The sequence below is a fragment of the Mustela lutreola genome, chromosome 3 (genome assembly GCF_030435805.1).
Source record: "Mustela lutreola isolate mMusLut2 chromosome 3, mMusLut2.pri, whole genome shotgun sequence".
Lineage (NCBI taxonomy): Eukaryota > Metazoa > Chordata > Mammalia > Carnivora > Mustelidae > Mustela > Mustela lutreola.
Genome location: NC_081292.1, coordinates 181,123,345 through 181,142,508, shown reverse-complemented (window position 1 = coordinate 181,142,508; position 19,164 = coordinate 181,123,345). Strand labels below are relative to the sequence as shown.

Here is a 19,164-nt window from a genome sequence, read left to right as displayed (position 1 = left end):
GAAGATTATCTCTCCTTTTCCCTTTGCCTCTCCTCAATCTCTCTCTGTCAACATAAATAAATAACTTAAAAAAAAGAAAAAACACTTAGCAAAGTGCCTGACAAGTAACAAATAGTCAATCAATATTAATGATTATGACTATTATTATTCATGAAGGTTTGGGTTTATTTGTAGACTCTAGCAGCAGTGTTAGGTTTCCAGCTAAACTGAGAAGGAGATGCAGAGATTCCCCATATGCCCCCTGCCCCTCCCACATGCACAGCCTCCCCCCTTATCTGCAGCCCCCACTGGAGTGGGACATTTGTTACTACGGAGGAACCTACAGAGACACATCATTATCACCCAAAGTCTGTAGTTTACCCTGTTTCACCCTTGGTGTTGTACATTCTACAGGTTTGTACAGAGGTTATGATGACATGTATCATTACACTATCATACAGAACATTTCCACTGCCTTAAAGATCTTCTGTGCTCTATCTCTTCCTCATGAGTGACTGTTTATGGTAAAGTAAGACCATTTGCAGTAAAAGCACCAGGGAAAGTGAACAAATAAATTAATGGCAAAATATTAAATTATTCCTTTGTGGTAAATAAATCCCATTTCTCTCTTTTAAAACCAAGTTAGTTATCAATTGACTTCTACTTATCCTTTGTGCTAAATTTTTTCTTGCAGTTTGGGTTCCATAATTTTAAGTAAAATGACTGTGCAATGACTCAATATGAAAATAAGTTCATGGCCAAAAGTTTCAGTTTTCTTTCCTCAGATACGGGATAGCTCCAGGCAGGAAATGCTTCCAGAACTAGGGGTCCTGGCTTTGGGAATCCAGAGCAGGGGGTGCCTGGGTGGCTCAGTGGGGGGAGGGGGGATCCAGAGCAGGACAGGGGCCTTCAATTCTGAGTTCAGATTATGCAGATGACCTCAGCAGTGTTTAAATCTTTATTAATGGTGATCTTTATGTATGCATTCATTTGGTATTTTCTAAAAGACAGATTAACTAAACCATACATCTTGACCAATTAGGCTTCTTCTTCATTGGTAGATATGGTCACGCATTATTTGTAGACATAGTTTTCAGATTAGCTACCAACGGTTCTTCCGTAAAGTAATTTAGTTAGTGAATTTAAAATAGTGTGAGTGACTGCAAGTGCCTGATCCCAAAGAACTGCTGAGTTAGGTTGCCCTGTATTAGCTTCATTATGCAAATAGGCATCCCAAGAGAGCCATCCCAAAGACTATTAGCCTCTTTCACCTTTAATAACCTAAGATCTCCGGTTCGTGATGTGTGTAGATGAAAATATGTTCTGCCTGTGGGTAAAGGTGTTATTAATGCATAATTCTTTAGCTTCTTTCCCCCTACACTGGAATTCTATTTTGGCGAACCTCTTGGGTTTGGTTGTCAGAGAAATAAAAGCCTGGGAGTCCTTCTGAGGAATCTTGAGTGAGTCTTGGTAATGTAGAGGGTCCCAGACTGCTGTCTTTATCTGTGAGTGATACCACATCTCTCCTGCCCTGTTGTCGAACTGATTGTGTTGCAAATCCGCTAACTGGCTCTCTCCTTGGGTTGGGACCTTTAGAAATGTGACCCTTTGTTTCTGTCTGTAGATGTGTGGAAATCAGCAGTTAGATTTCAGATACAGTCTCTGGCGCAGAAACTGCTGATACACAGGTAATGTTAGTCTTAGGCAGATAGTGCCTTTATCAGGAAGAAAGTCAGTCAGGGCCCTGGGCAGGTTTGGAGAGAGTTATTACCATTTGGTGGCTACAACAGTCACCTCCAAAAGTGAAATGTAATCTTACAGCCTTCTGAGAAGGTATTTGCCTGATGTGGGTATCTGCTGACATTGAGAAGGCGTGATAGTTCACAGGTCTGAAATAGTTACCCTGGGTATTCCCAGAAGTTAATCATCAGTAGTTCCAACCTTGGAGAAGTTCAAGAATGCTACTGGTATAAGTGACAGTCTGGACAGGCAGGATTTTCCAGCTTTGCTGATACAGTAGTTCAATTAATTAGTGACTTACAAAGAAAATAAAAGTGTTTTTTTCCTCCCTCCTTTCTGTCCCTCAGTTTTCTGTGAGGCATTCCCTGTCACAAGGAGGCAAACTGCTTTTCTTGGAGGGGCCGGATACAGAGAGCCTCCATGTGAACCTTTAGCACATTTGGAAATTCTTGGCAACATGCTTCATTTCATTTTGGAGGCAAGAGATGGCGGAACAATACACTGGAAGGTGTGTTACTCGTGTGTGTCCCAGGTACTTAAAAAATATCGAAAGGCTGAGGAAAAAGTTGTGCTAAAAATTCATCCAACACCCCTGGGGCTAATAATACGTTATATGTTTATAAAAGAATAAAAAAAATTATAAAGAAAATACAAAAAAAAATCCATCCAACATTTTGGGGAAAGAGGTGATTTCATTTGTTTCTTTTATTACCTACTATAAATCATTTGTTGTATTCCATCCAAGGTTTCCTTATCTTTTCTTTTTTTCTCTAGGCATTGCATCATCTTTTCCCTCACCTGTCTCCAAGGATCTGTCCTTTGTAAATCGCTGTGGTCATCAGTCTTCACATATTGAAGTATGTAGTGCTTCCTCATTGTCCTCAGCCTGACTTTCCTCCCACTGATTCTTTTTGTGGCATTTTGCTTTTTAAAAAGAAATTGTATATGTATTTTTATATTATATTTATATATATTATATTATGTCTTTATATTATATTGATATATAATATATTTTATATAATAAATAATCAATACAATTTGTATAATGTATATATTATATTTTATTTTTATAAGTAAATTGTATTTTACTTACACATTCTTTTTAGGGATCTGCCTTTCTGTAGGACCTGCTTGTTTGTTTAGTTTTGATTCTCAGCCTTTAAGACTCCTTTCTTCCCTCGTCCAAAGGGTGGGTCTCATCTGACCATGTTTGCTCAGCCAGTCTGTTCACAGAACATCTCTAATCTCTTCAAGATTTTGTATTGAAGCAATCTCTTTAGCTTCAGTTCCTCTTCTTGACAGATGAGAAGTAGAGGCACTGAGAGGTCAGACGACTTGCCTAAGAACCCACAGTGAATAACTGGGAGTGAAAATGGCAACAGGTGTTCTGATTTCTAAGAGAAATTACTAGCTGGGTGAGCTCCCACTATTTAATACGTATGTAACCCTGAGACCAGCAGCCTGGACATCACCTGGGAACTGGTTCAAAATGCAGTTTCTCAGGCTCTGTCCCAGACCTACCGAATCAGCACCTGCATTTTCTCAAGATACCAGGTGATTTTCACACAAATGAAAGTTTGAGCTGTCTTGAACTGTGCCTTTCTCTGTGTATGGACAAACTCTCTAAGATGAACTGCAAACCACTGATACGTTTACTTTGCATCTGTGAGTTTTCTCCGAGTCCTGGCTGTCCTGACTGAAGTGTATGAGAGGAAGACAGACATAAGCTTTGGCTTTGGTTTCAGTATCTGCCTGATCTCTATTCCAAAATTTAGATTTCAGATAAGCTGCTCTTGTAGAGAATTTCAAGCAGCTAATGACAAAGCAAGTGGAACATTCTTTTCCAGGCAATTAGTTTTCTGTGTGCTTATTAATTTGTAGTTTGCTGATTCAATTGAGTATCTGCAAACCTGCTGGTGATATGGAGGCATCATAGTTTTTGCTGTATTTGGCTGGCATCTGTTTCTTTGAATATATTGTGTGCAGTTTTCTAAGCACAGAGTGAAATATACCCAAGTGCTTTATGGGATAGTTTAATATCCAAAATGATTTTTATTGTTTCCCAAATCGTAATAAAAGAGATGTTATCTCCTCCATCTCCCTGACTAGATTTTAAATTTAGAGGAAGACCAGCACATGCATTTGACAGCCAGAGGTGTAAAGCAAAATCTACTTGATATCAAAATTGAAATGAATCACTGGCATAGGAAACAGGTATGCATATTCTCTTGTGGAAAGTGTTGTCACATTTACCCACTGTAATATCAGTTCTTGGATAAGGTGCACATCCCGGCTTAAGATTTCATAGGACAGGAATAGAGTAATCATGGAAAATGGGTTAAAGCAATTTCTAGGTAGAAAAGAATGAAAAAACAAAAATAAAACTTAGTGATCAAAAAACACTTTTGAATATTTTTTTCTTTACTTTCTTTCTCTCTTTCTCTCTCTCTTTTTTTTTCTTTTTCATTTCTAAGTAAGTGGTTTGAAAGACCGTCTGGAAGGGATTGTAATTTGAGGCATGCCAGAATCCTGCAATTTCATGCATGTACCAGTGGTTTAAGACTTAATTTACTTCATGTTTCTGACCATTTGTACCAACTGAGAGCAGACCTCTAGAATATCCATTTTTTTCAAGAGCGTATAAGAAAATTCAGGGATGTTCTATGGCCTGGCAGACTTTACCCCACATAATCTGAATTGAGAATCCATGCCATCATTGCTAAACACCATGGAGAGCCTCGGCAAGCTGATTTCCAGAAGTACCTCTGTGATTCTCCTAACTCCACAGGCCGGAAAACTAGGATATATGGTAAAATTCTAACCTCTCCCCCACTAAAATTCACCAAACCCACCACTTCTATCTCTAATATAGTAGGGAGACTGAATGTGATTAAGGTCTTCAGACAGAGGTCACAAATAGGAGGCTCTAATGTTCAGAAATACACAGACAAAATATCCCCCCAAACCCAACATAAAGTATATTTTATCCTTAGTCACATACAAGTTTAATCCATTTTGTTAACTCATAGCTGATTAGGAAGCAGATGAGGAAAATAAGCCAGCAGCACTATGCCTGGCAGAATGGGGACAAGCAAAGATGGTTGAGGTGATCCTACCCCCGTCACGCTCTCACAAGCTCAATACCCACATATCCACAATGAGGAAGGCAATCGGCATTCAGAAATGGTTTTAGACTCCAGCCATCAGCTAGGCTGGAAGCTGTCCTCATGCACATTCTCACTTTTGTGACCTTCTAGAGAAATACCTTCCAACCCATCCCCCATCCTGTCCCTTTCCCTCCTGTCACTGAAGATTCATTGCCTGGGTCTGCCTAAAATGTTTAATAATCAGGGTACCCGGCTGGCTCATTTGGTAGAATGTGCAAGTCTTGATCTTGGCATTGTAAGTTTGAGTTCTACATTGGGTGTAGAGATTACTTAAAAATAAAATCTCAAAAAAATCTTAGTAGTTATCAATGATGATAATGTTGCAATTACAGAAAGTTATGCACCTTCTGGAAGGCAAGATAAAAATGCATCTTATTTCCGCTTCTCTCCATTGATGCATTCACCTTACCTTCAACTGAAATTGCTAAACTATGAGTGAAAGCATGTTTTTTGACATTTATGAGAATACTATCGTTAGCTCAGTCTTTATTGTTTACAATGTGCAAATTGATGCTATTTGAGAGGAAAATTATAAATTTCCTGGCTTCCATGCTAAAAATATATATAGCTTCACATTTGGAGAAAGAGGATTGTCTTAGTACCTGAAGTGATACTTATGTTGAAAATCTAAGTAAAAAATTCACAGTGCAGCCTGCAAATGATAAGCCTTCTATATGTTTTATATTGGAGATAGCCTAGAGTATATTTACGTTACTCTAATTTCTTTCCTTCTCAGAATTACGTGCTCCTGACTCTTGAAAACTGAAGCAGTAATGTGTGCTTGGAATCATGGCTGTTTGCAAAACAGTTCAAGTATACTTTTAAGGCATCTCAAGAAAAGACATTTTAGAAGGCTTCAAGTTAATATCTTTCACGTATTATTTTCCCTTTTGAAAACTTTCATACACCTTTGAAATCTCTGTCTTGAAAGAGAATAAATGAAAAAATAGCATTCTTAAATATGAATGATTCATTGGTATTAGGTACCGGATTGTGGCTCTTAGTTGTATCTGTAAAAGGGATGTGTAGAGAGTGGCCTGTGTCACTCACACCTACTCTGCCATTACCCGAGGTCTTCTGTTGCTGGCCCTGAGCAATTGTCCTGTTTATATCAGCATCTTGGGGTCTTAAATTCTCATGAGATAAATATTTCATGCTCACTTGAATTCCAGCACAGTGAAGATGTTACAAGGCTGAATTTAGGTAAGTATTATAGAGTATACACCATGAAATTGTTCATGCTATGCCACAGTTGTGTCAGTGGCTTCATTCATTCATTCGTTCCTTCTTCATCAAAATCGAGTGCCCATGTATACCTTTTATTTCTAGGTTCTGAGACTCGACACTAAAGAAGAAAGAAGTATCTGTCCTTATGAGGCTTTCTTTCTAGTATGGGACTCAGGATGAGCAGATAGAAGTAGTGTGAGCGCTCTGCAGACAAAAGAAAGCAGGGTATTAGAGATGGTATGAAGACTATTTTAGCTAGTGTGATCAGAAAAAAGGGTGTTGGAGCAGTTGATATTTGAGCAGAGATATGAAGAAAAATGGCAAATGAGGAGGAGCCATGCAGTGTTGGGAGTTGGGAAGAGCATTTCTAGATAGAGGGGATGCCAAATATAAAGACCCTGGAGGCAGAGCCGAGTTTGGTATCTTAGAGCAGCGCTGTCCATAGAAACACAATGAGAGCCACATATGAAATTCAAAATGTTCTAATAACCTCGATAAAAAATAAACATAAAATGAAAAAGTAAAAGCGAAATGAAGTTGGTTTTAATTATAGATTTTATATTTAAACGTGTAATTAATGGAAAAAATTATGAATGTAACAGTTTGCATTCTTCATCTAATTTTTTCAAAATCTGGTGGGTATTTTCTACTTAAAGTGTGTCTCAACTCAGAGGCTAAATTTTTATTGGAAATAATGTATCTGCGTTCTGATTTCAGAAAATGCATAATTGATAAAGTAGGTTCATGTATCCATGCTATCCAAACACACTTAAGTGTTTTTCTTATAATTACATTTGTACCTGTTTTTAATTTTAAGTTTAAATTTAAGCTAAGGAAAACTAAATAAAGCAGATTCAGTCTCCCTAGCCCATTTCAGGTGCTCAGTTGGCACCTGTCTAGTGGCTACTGCATTAGGTAGTAAGATGGTCAGAGCGGCTGACCAAGAATAGGTCTTTGGAGAGCAAAACAAAGGTCAGAAGACAGAGAGCTCTGGAGTCACAGGAAAATGTCTGGGTTTCATCTGATTTGTAAAAGGAAGTCTTTGAAAGTATGTGGACGAGTGATGGTGCTCTGATTTCCTCATTAAGTAGATCCACTCTGGCCTCCATAGCAGTGAAAATGGAGGCAGAGATGCCAGACAGGAGGTCAGTAGGTAGTTAGGGGAGGGACAAAGGTGGCATTGGCTAGGACACTAGTGCTGCAGGAGTGAGCAACTGCTGGTTTCAGGGTATAACCTAAGAAGGGGGAATGGATGGTACTTGCTATTGGATTGTTTGTAGGGTAGACAGCAAACAGGAGTCCAAGGGGACTCCTAGGATTTGGTCTTCAGTAATTGTATCAGTGATGGTGCCACTGTGGAGATGAGAATGACCACAGTAGAAGGGGTTTTGGTGGGGGGTGGGAAATGGAGGATATGATTTGGACAAATTAAGTTTGATTTGCCTATTAGACTTGCAAGTGGATTGTTGAGTTTGGAATTTAATGGGAAAAGTTAGGGCTGGAAACATATTTGATGGTTACTACATAGATGATATTTAACATCTGAATGAGATCATCTCGGCATGGAGGATACACAGAAAAAAGAATAAGCCTGAGAAGTGAGTCCCGGGGCACTCTAAAATTTAAATGTTGTGAACCCAAATGTTGGATGAAACCAATGAAGGACAGTAAGATGGAGTGGATAGTGATGTCAGAGGGAAACCAGGAGGGCATGATACCTTAAAGCCAAGTTTATCTGTCAAAGTTTGGCAAGAAAAAGGTAGTGCCTCCAAGTGATGTCTTTGAAAAGAGTTTGATTAAGGGTATGTTTATAACGGTGTGATCATGGTTTAGAGAAGGCCCAGGGAAGTAGTCATCTTACCCAAAGGGTAAAAATGAGGTTACCACAACTAGGTCTAAGGAAACAAGAGAAATTGAGAGAGACAGAGATAGACAGAGACAGGAACAGAGAGAGGGAATGAGGTTGGGGAGGAGTCACCTACCAGGAACTGTGACATTGGGTTAAGGATACCAGCCTATAATAACACTGCAGGGAGTGAGCAAGAAAACGCTTCATCCAACTTCTCTTTGCTTCCGTCTTCCGAAATCTTGCCATTGGCTTTATTCATTCAGAAGCTAAATTCATCCAGAAGGGATGTGGTAGAATGAGCGGTGATATACATGGAAAAGAATCTCCAGAGTCTGGTATATTTCAGTAGGATGAATACATCCAAAACAACTGTCATCTCAGGGGGCATAATGTGTAAAGAGAAACTTATTTTGAATGCCTATTATGTGCTTGTATTTTCCACCATCCATTAGCTATCTCTCCTTGGATGCCCCACAGGCACTGGAAACAGCCTGGCCAAAAGTCTTACTGTCACGTCCCCTTCATCCTAAACCTCTTCTCCCGCCTATATCTGCCATCTGCTTCAGTGGCCCCACTAACCAAATTTCATGCCAGGAATCTTCATTTCTCCCTTATTCCTTTTAATTTGTCTTCCTGTATCAGTTGCAAACCTATCTTCTATTTTCCCTATCCCCTACTAACACTATCTTAGATCAGACTGTGGATATTTCTCACCTGGAAGCAGACTCCTACATCTCATGTGTTCTTCCTCGGACTTTTAAATTATGCTTTTATGAGAGTTATATTCTAAACTACAGATCTGATCTCCTTAATGATTTATCTTTTCCTCTGAGGCTTCACATGGTGCACACAGCCTTCATGACAGACACCTGCTCAGCCTCCCCCCACCCCCTCAGTCGTCCTGTTTTTTCATGCCTCCCACTCAAACTTATTTTCAAACAATAACAAGCCATGCATGTTTCACTAATCACACCACACTCTGCAAGACACTCAGCTCCACAGCCATCTCCTTTCCCTTCCAAGTTCTCTGTTCACCTCCTTGGGGAAATCTGCCCAAGACAAAAGTAACATTCCTCTGATGTGCTCCTTCTGCTTCTTGGGCAGGCTTTCATTTTTTGCCCTTGTGTCCGTGGTGATAACTGGTTTATAAGTCTGTCATCATTTTCTAGGGGTTCTGCTCCTTAAGGCAAGAGGCTATATGTAGTCTCTTCATCTTTGTGTTTTCAGAGGCCGGTGACTTGGTTAAAGTTTGAACTGTGAAGTTATCTCAGAGCCCTGGGAAAACTAGTTCTAGATTTGGATTAAAGTAAGGAGGAGCTGGGAATTAAAAGGAAAAATTGTGCGGAGGCCATCTGATTTTGGTACGGACAGTGCCACACTCAACAGAAGGCCAAAATCAGTGTAGAAAAAAAGCACAGGGGGAGGCTAACCCAGCTAGGAAACCTCTCAAGTGACAGGTGTTTTTTAGCATCCCTCATTGTACTGTGTTCAACTTTTAGCCCATCATGTGGCACCATAATACGTGTTCTTTGGTTAAGTCAGAGAAATCTGACAACTATCTTCTCCACGCAGTTGACTATTCTTATGTTCTTTTAAACACCATTTTTCCGAGGGCTATACCAAAAATACTTCTATTACTTCATTTAATCCTTTCCCGATGCAGGTTATTTAATCTGTTTGAGCCTCAGTTTTTACATCTTTAAAACACAATTATTAGTACCACCTATATTACGTGGTTGTTATGAGCACCAGTGCGTCAGAGTGTAAAATAAGCTGAAAACTGCCTAGCCCAGCCTGAAGGCTCTAAGATTGTTGAAGAAGTTCTATCATTTCCTTTTCCTAATTTCTCTAGCTTCCTTCTGTCCACCCAAGTGTTTCTTCTCTCATGGCTTCTCTCATGAGTGATGTTTTTTCAAAGAGCATGCAATTGGTCTGACAAGATGGAAATGGACACCAGAGGACTGGGATCTATTCCAAGGTCTGCCCCTGGGGTTTGTGTCATCTTTGGCATATCCTTAAACACTCAGGTCCTCACATCACTTCTAACGGGGTTGATAATTAACGACACCATCCTTGAAGACTTCTAGGAAGATCTAAGGAGATTATAATCACACACCCACGTGTATTTATAAAGGATAAGCTGTAAGAGACTGTACCAACCTTAAGTGAAAAACAGTGGCAGCAGTGACGATAAATGTAGCTTCCACACATGGCCTGGTCTTTAAGTCACTCTAGCAACCTCCATGTTGTAGGAGGTCCATGCCCACTATGAATGTCTGACCTCTCCAGGTTAAGGTGTCCCTAGAGCCTAGAATGTCTCTGACATTCCCACCTTTACTAACACGAATGAAGATCTGGAATCCATTTAAAGTCTGGGGTTCTTCAATCATCTCCCTTTCATGACTAAACACAGTCAAGTATTACATGACACACAAACTGGTCAGACCACATGTTACCTCACTGCTTTTGTCTTCCTACATGCTGACTCCTGAGAGTTTATTAATTCCTACATTGCTTCCCTTTTCTCCCTCTGGTCCTATCCACCCATTCTTCTTCCTCCTTACTCAAAATAGCATCTTGGGACTCTAAAGGATTTCACATTTTGGGTTGTAGGAGTTCTTTCCTTTTTGCTAATCCTAGACCTTGCACAAAGAAATTAGGAAAATGATTAGATCATTTTTAATATTACCCGATGAATACCTAATACTTATTTTTAAAATTTCCTTCTTTTTTTTAAAGATTTTATTTATTTATTTATTTGATAGACAGAAATCTCCAGTAGGCAGAGAGGCAAAGCAGAGGGCAGTAGGAAGCAGTCCTCCCGCCAAGCAGAGAGCCCGATGCGGGGCTTGATCCCAGGACCCTGGGATCATGACCCGAGCGGAAGGCAGAGGCTAAACCCACTGAGCCATCCAGGAACCCCTAAATTTATTTCTTTTTATGATTTTAACAATGAGTCAATAGTTTCATGATCTATATAATCTGAGATTTGAAAACAGTTACTTTGACATTCTTGAAAAATTTCTTTGGAAAATGGGAGGCAGGATTTAATTTTATTTGTCAAGTTAGATTTTCCTTTGACTTTAAAGATCACTCTGAGTCTTTTTTGTAGCACTGTGCAATTTGTGGTGAATCTTTCCATTTAAATGACATTGCGGTAGAAAGAGAAAGGTCAGAGACCAGAAGGAGAACAACAGGGAAATAACACTTAAGATAATGTTCAGGCAGATCTTCCATGGAGTTAACAGGTTTTAATTCTGAATATATTCAACAGTGAATTTTCAAAAAAGTCTGTCACCCATTTTGATGATTATGATATACTTACAAATAAATCACAGTTGAATTTGTAGACCCAAATTATTTATTGTAAAGAAATGAACATGGCAATATGCTTTCTATGCCTTTCCAATTAGAGTTTAGATCAATTTATCTTTGTGAAGATATTGCCTAGTTGAATTTTTTTTTAATATATTATGACATGTTATTGGAGCCAACTAGCTGGAACACAAGGTTCCCGGGACTCAACATTCATTATTTATCCATTTATACTAATAAACCTTTATATCCCACATGTCCCCTGCTCAGATTTGAACGGGGCTTCAGAAGCACAACCTGTTTTAAATTTATGACACAACAGCAATTGCTTATGACAAAGAAGAACGACATAAAAATGCATCCATTTTCCCCCATGGGAAGACAAATGATAAGACTTTTTTTTTTTTTTTTTAAGAGATGGCATTCCTCTCCCTTCTTCGAAGAAAAATTGGTCTTAAGAAAAAGAAACTCAAAGATCATAAACCATGGGGAAAAAAGGAAAGAAAAATTGATTTGGGGATGCAAGATGGGATTGAGTTGTAATATAGAAGTTGCTGGTCTTTCCTACCGAAAGGCAGAACCAATTGATTTATGAATCACAACTCTAAGCCAGCTTCCCTCCTTCTTCTTCTTCTTTTCCCCTCCCTCTCCCCCTTGGGAAGGGGATGTAGATACTAGGTGGCATGTCTCTTTTGATTTGCCACACTATGTCTTAATTATCAGTGCTGGGAGATCAGGCAACGGTATTTTCTAACTTCAAAGGCTTCCACAGCCCGAGCAGCATGAGGGGGATCAGATGTGCCAGGATGCAGAGTGACAACAATATGGTGTCTTCATATTTTAAGAGCGTCAGCTCATTTTTTATTTGTGGCACATCAAAGTGAAAATGAGGACATGGGAGGCTCCTACTCTTTGTTATTCCCTTCTGAAGTGACAGCAATGTCTTCCAATTCAATGCACAGGCCAGAGTATTTAGAGAACAATTCTTTTGATTTTAAAATTTCTCATACTGATCGAACTTGGAAAAAGAGCTACTGATGACAAACTGGAACGGAAAAGCAACACGCTTCTGGGGAGACACGATTAGAGATTCCGAGAGTATGTTTGGAGTGATTTCAGTATTGCTAGGTATTAGCGGGCAGTAACAAAAGGACAGTCATGATAGTAGTAGTAGCAGTAGTAACGGCAGCAACTACTATTTACTGAGTGTTTGAAAGTTGCCAGGCACTGTGTTCATATGATGGGCTGAGGCTCCGAGGGATTAAATAATTTGCCTTAGAGTACACAGGGTGTGTGGAATGATGATTCTAACCCAGGCCATCAGACTCAGAGTCCACTCTCATGACTACTGAAGGGTTAGTGAAGTTGACTTCTTTTAAGAGTTAGGTTCTGATTGCAAATATCATGAAAAGTCAAAATTACTCTCAATTACTCTGAAACTGGTCATAAAATACAGCATATCTTTTTAAAAAATTTACTTGCTTATGAGAGAGAGATTGAGAGAGACAGAAAGAGAGAGAGAGAGCATGAGTGGGGCTGAGGGGTAGAGGGAGAGGCAGAAGCAGACTCCCTGCTGAGCAGGGAGCCCAACATGGGACTTGATCCCAGGACCCTCAGATCATGACCTGAGCTGAAAGCAGATGCTTTACTGACTGAGCCACCCAGTAGTCCCAAAATACAACATATCTTTTGATTTCTGTGTGTGTATACAACGTTTTAGTCATACTGACAGGTGTATTTAATAAAGAAAAGGACGTAAGACTGAGGTGCAATTTTAGATTAATTTTAAGGTACAGAAGATGAGAAAGCCTATGTGGCTTCATTTCTGTATATAATATTGACCTATAACATGGCTTCAGTGTGATACGAAGATGAGACCGGTTGTGGCTTTCTCTATTCAAAAGGAAGCTGGAAAATACATATGTTATAATCCTCTTTTTCCAAGGAAATAGATTTTCCACACTAGCCTGACTTGGGAAAGCAAAGGCTGGATGTGGCTCAGACACGAGTGCTCCAGGAATCACAAATGCTGTCGTCTGCTGGACTGTCCCTCCTAAGTGCCTTGGTTAAGACTCACAGTGGTTCTTTTGGCTTAGAAATAGTTCAACAGTTTTTTTTTTTTTTTTTTTTTTTTTTTTTTTTTTTTTTTGAGTAGACGGATATTTAAGGATGTTAAGTGGCTTGTCCAAACCTGCACAAGGCCTGGGTTTTAAGGATTTGTTAGGAAATCCTTGGAAATCTTGCTCCTGCTCTCTCTTTGTCACGTGGCAATCATTCCATCATCTGGGAAAAAGATGAGCTTGATAAATTGCAACCAGGAAAATACATCACTGGGATTGACCTCTGATTCTCCAGGGACACCCTGGAAGTATCAAGAAGTCAGGGGCGATAAAGGCAGGGGATGTTCAGCAGAATGTTTCTATCTTGTCCGATGTCATGATAAATTATGCATGCTGGTTTCATTGAATATTTCTGTTTGAGAAGACAGGACACCTACCTTTCAAGATACAAACTGAGAAAAAAAAATTATTCTTGGACGTCATCAGTGTTAATCACCTCTGGAATAAAAGAGGGAGTCCATTTACACTGACCCCCAGGAAAAGTGGTGAACAGGCTGGTCCACAGAACTGGACAAGTTTCTCTTTCTTTCCCTGCTAATTGAGGGCAAGGGAGAACTTCACTGTCTAGTCTTTTGAAACAAAAAGAATCATCACAGACAGAGAGCTGGGAAAACTATGTAGATAATATCTCATTATTTCTAAATACATCTTCTGAATTTTTTCTTTTTTTTCTTTTTAGAAAGGGAAGGGTAAAGGGAGAGAGAAAATCTTAAGCAGTGCAGAACCCGATGCCGGGCTTGATCTCACAATCCTGAGAGATCAGAACCTGAACCAAAATCAAGAGTCAGACACTTAACCAACTGAGCCACCCACATGCCCTGAACTCCTCTCAAAGTATTAAAAAAGCTGGTGGTGGGTATTAAGGAGGGTACACATTGCATGGAGCACTGGGTGTGGTGCATAAACAATGAATTCTGGAACACCAAAAAGAAATAGAATTTTTTAAAAAAGAGCTTTGTAAAAAAATTCCTTGTGATTGATGTCTGATCCTTAGAGTTTTGAATACTCCACTTGTAACCTTATAAGAAGAACAAAAGAGAGAGAGCGAGAGAGAGTGAGAGAGAAAAAACCACTTAATTATTTCCAATAAAAAGGAGAATGTTATGAGGAAGTGGTGATGCAACATGGAGGCTTAAGTGGGTAGAAGAATAAATGAAACAAGATGGGATTGGGAGGGAGACAAACCATAAGTGACTCTTAATCTCACAAAACAAACTGAGGGTTGCCGGGGGGAGGGGGTTGGGGAGAAGGGGGTGGGATTATGGACATTGGGGAGGGTATGTGATTTGGTGAGTGCTGTGAAGTGTGTAAACCTGGTGATTCACAGACCTGGGGATAAAAATATATGTATATAAAAAATATATGTTTATAAAAAATAAAAAATTAAAAAAAAAAAAAAAAAAAAGGAGAATGTTGCCCACAGAGTGTTTGTGTCTTCTGGCTGGCTCCTGGTCCACTGGCCTTTCATTGTGTTAATCTATCTCCAACAGACCTTGGAGCTACTCCATGGTGGATTACAACTGATTTCCCATGTTTACTGGAATGCCATTGGGAATGGGGCTCATCTTTGAAAGGAGTTCTATTAACCAAGGTACGTTTGTTTACAGATAAACCTTCAGAACCTATGCAGCTTTAAAACCTTTGGTGACACATTGCTATGAGAGAATTTGTAAGACATACACACACACACACACACCCAAATACACACACACTGTATTTTTCTAAATGAGTTTACTTTTTGGTCTTTTTCATTAGTCTTATTTTCCCAGGGTTAAATCAGTCATATTGCCCTCAGTTCATGGCACATTATTATCTTTGGTCTAAGCAAGACCTTTTCCTTTAATTCATTCACTCATTCATTCATTCATTCATTTATCATCTCACTTCCTTTCTCATTTTTCTCACCATAGACACTCATCTTAATATGTTATCATCAAATATGTACTTCGTTATTTTAATTTTTACAAGTGGCATTGGATTATGTATCTTGTTCTGTTTCACAGAAATTCTGTGTCACAGCTTTTTCACTTTATGCTGTATTTCACGGACTGATCCTTGTTACTGCTAACTGCTTCCTAGTCTGCTCTTTTGTCTCTCCACCGCATTGGAGGCCTCCAGTATCCTCTATTATTATTATTTTTAAAAGATTTTATTTATCTATTTGAGAGAGAGAGAGTGCACAAGCTGAGAGATGAGAGGCAGAGAGCCGACATGGGGCTTGATCCCAGGACCTTGGGTTCCTGACCTGAGCTGAAGGCAGAGGTTTAACTGACTGAGCCATCCATGTGCCCCGAGTGTCCTCTATTATTAATAGAGTTGTAATGACCATATTTATACCTGTTCACTTGTGAACCTGCTTGATAATTTCCTTGGAATGTATACCTGGGAGCAGAATTTCTGGGTCAAAAGGGAAATCTATACTTAATTTAACTAAGTCCTGTGAGATTGTCACCTAAAATAGCTATGCCAGTTTATATACTCATTACAACGTATCTGAGTTTATATTCACAATTTTCTGATTATTTATGATATCAAGGATTTCCTTCACATGCTACTGTGTCTATCATAGTGGACCTCCTCTTCTGACATTTATATTATCTATATATATATATATATATATATTTTTGTTTCCTTTTCTGATTGAAAAATCACATTTATATCATATCAATCTACCGTCTATCTTGCAATGTTTTTCATGAGGTTCTTTCTTGCTTCTACCACAGAGTGAGAAAAGCGAAATGCATTTTCTCCCAGCTTCCCTTGCAGCTAAAGGGCATAAGATGACCCAGTCCTGAAAAATTCAATATAAGCAGAAGCTTTTGCTTTGCTGATAAAAGGGATAGAGGTCTTGGTGGTTTCTCTTTGCCCTTCATGCTCCTCAGAGCCTTGGCCTGGATGGGCTCCTCAATACCCTTTCTTCCTTCCATGCCCTTCCTACACTGCAGTGCCTGGAGGCCTGGGATCTACGGCTCAGAATTCCCGACATCAGAATTGTTGTGTGGAGTCAGTACTCACAGGAGATTTGGAAAGCAGAAGAGAAACAGAAGCCATTTTATCAGTCCTTTGATAGCAGCAAGCAGATTCATGGACTCTGGCAGAACACAGACTTTTGGTTGTTTTCACTCAAATCACCTGCTTTGATGCTGAGCCTTGCAATCATGATCAGTTACTCCCTGGGTTCCTACAGCTTCCTAACCCCTCAGCTGGCTGCAAACTCAGACCCAGCAGTGAACCACGCAGACCTCCACGCTTCCTGACAGTCTTCCCGACAACTCCGTAAATGCTTAATTCCCTTCACTGAAACCCCTTAGCAGTTTAAAATACCTACAGTCTTCTGTTTTCTTGAACAGCCTTGACTGATACAAACAGAAACCCTAATGCCAAGTCCTACAACTGCCATCACGTAAACAAGTCTGCAGCGATATTCCAACACGCTGAGGATGCTGCGATGGAAAGATACCAGGTTCCGTAGGACACTATCGAGCCAGCGCTCCAGCTCTAGACTACGTTATAGTCTCACTGCTATTTTTGTGAAGAAAAATCAAATATATTTGGTCAGCCAGATTAGTCAAGTTTTCACGTATTTTTAGCCAAAGCATTCTTAATGTTTACACTCAGATTCTCAGCTGTAAAATGGGGCTACAATAAAGTCTCGTAGGTACAACAAATGCAGTGTGTTTGGCATATAGTGATCGCTTCAATGTTAGTGATTAATATTGAATCATTTTACACATCTTCAAATTAAAAATAAGATGTATCTCTTCCTTGGAATGAAATTTCCAAGAAGGAGCACTCATATAAATAAAATAGGCTTTTCTAAATTTGAGCCTGAAGATTCAGTTAAAGTAGTGAATAGCAAGTGATAGTATATTTGGATGACTACTTTCTATTTCATTGACAAATGGAATTAGTGGGAGCATTATGTGGAGACCCATGTGTGACGTGCACACCGTATCTGAAAAACATAAGGAAGAGATTGGGCTTGAGATAGGCCGATGCAATGTAAGGAAAAACAAACTTTAATGTTATGGGTATAATTTTTTCCTCCTAATGGAATGTTCTATAAATATTTCTCATTTTATAATAACTTACTTTAAATAGGGTGGCCATTTATAAGTGCTCTGCTGGAAACAAACAAAACAAAACAAAAACAATGTTGATTATATCTCATCAGCAGAGGATAACTGGGAAGTCATATACTCCTTACCTTTCATGTAACCAAAACTATAATCAGTGCTTTGGCTGAAAAAAATCTGTTTTCCTCACCCAGTGGTTTTACACATTTAGTGTCTTTAATATGGAAAGGTATTTGGCTTGTCCAACTTCTCTAGCTGTGTTCATAAATCAAGATAATCAGTATCAGCAGAATAAACAAGAGAAAAATATTATGATAAAATGTGAGCGGCGAAAGAGTATTTTCAGAAGTACAATACTAATGAAAAACATAAAACCAATATTTTATTATTTTTTTTCCAAAATGACTTATTTGCTCAGCCAGAATCTTTCTAAATCTGCTTTACTCTCAGGATACTTAAGGACTACAAAGATATATTACTATTTTGGCTCTAGACTCTTTAAGTTACCCATATTTTTGAAGCAAGCTTTACCCTATTTGAGTTGTCTAAAACTAAAAGTGTTCTCAGGTGTCAGTGCTGGGACTTCATAATTATCTCTGCATTGTTGCTGTAAAGTAACCTAGAATTTCTTGAAAATGTTGAGGCTTTTAAAATGTGATTTAAATATCTCCTAATAGCAATATCAAATGCATTTAAGTGGCTCTCTTTTTCATTCTTACCACCTTGAACACTATTCTGGTCTCGGTGGACTGACACCAAATTGACAAACCACAGCAAAATTGCTCTTACGCTGAACCTGTGAGATAAAGCGGCTGAGTGACAGGTGGGACTAATCAGTTCATAGGTAAAAATCAAGATTGGATTTGATGAGGGGATTTCTTGGTCCATGGTGGATTCAATCCTCTTTTCAATATACTGGAAAGCCATTTTTTTGGGGCCAAGTTTGATTTTCATTATTTTCCACCCCTAGGTCTGTCTGTGTTCTCTGTTCTGCATGGGGATGCCCCCTCCCCGACATTCCCTGGATCTACACCTAACCAAATGGCCTGAGGGGAAGATTCAGCCTTAACAAAAGGGTGGAGGAGAAAATTAAATGCCTAGGCCCTTGTGACATTTTATTTTGAAGACCTGCTGCTTACCAGGCCAGTGGTTAGTTACAAAAATTAAAAATAATAAAAGCTGCGCAGCGAGGCATCATCCGGACGGAAACATTTCATTGATTATAGATTTATCCCCTCTGCAGCCCAGTTCCTGCCTCATCACCAAGAAAGTGATCATGGTAAATGCAAATTCTTTTTTCATATTGTCAGAAATCCTGCAGAGATAACATTTCCTTTACTCTCCTTTAGATCAGAAGTTCTCACAAGAGTGTTTCCAGGTCACTGGAAGGGCATTTCCTAAATCACAGCAGTGAATTCTTTCTCTGTCTCCTTAAGGGGTTCTGGTACGTTCAGGGCATTTTTGATTTAAAGAAAAAAAAAAAAAGGAAATCCCTAGGAAATCTTGATGCCCCACTTTTTCTCTTCTTTATCCCTCTTCACTGTGAACCTTGGAGGCATTCAGTGAGTTGCTGTGTGTTATGGAGATGGCATTTCATATGTTGAAGTTCTAACCCGCAGCACCTCCAGATGTGACAGTATTTGGAGACGGCTTTTGAAGAGGTTATTAAGATTATTAAGAAGGGCCGAGTG

The 19,164-nt window shown here is 39.2% G+C and overlaps 1 long non-coding RNA gene across 1 annotated transcript; it reads left to right on the top strand.

Annotated features, from left to right (window-relative positions):
- Window positions 1-2,101: 2,101 nt before the first annotated feature.
- LOC131828182 (uncharacterized) lies at window positions 2,102-17,490 on the top strand. Its single transcript, XR_009352272.1, has 4 exons — window positions 2,102-2,227; window positions 2,494-2,576; window positions 14,888-14,988; window positions 16,343-17,490. It is a non-coding gene; the product is annotated as an uncharacterized LOC131828182 (long non-coding RNA).
- The last annotated feature ends 1,674 nt before the right edge of the window (window positions 17,491-19,164 follow it).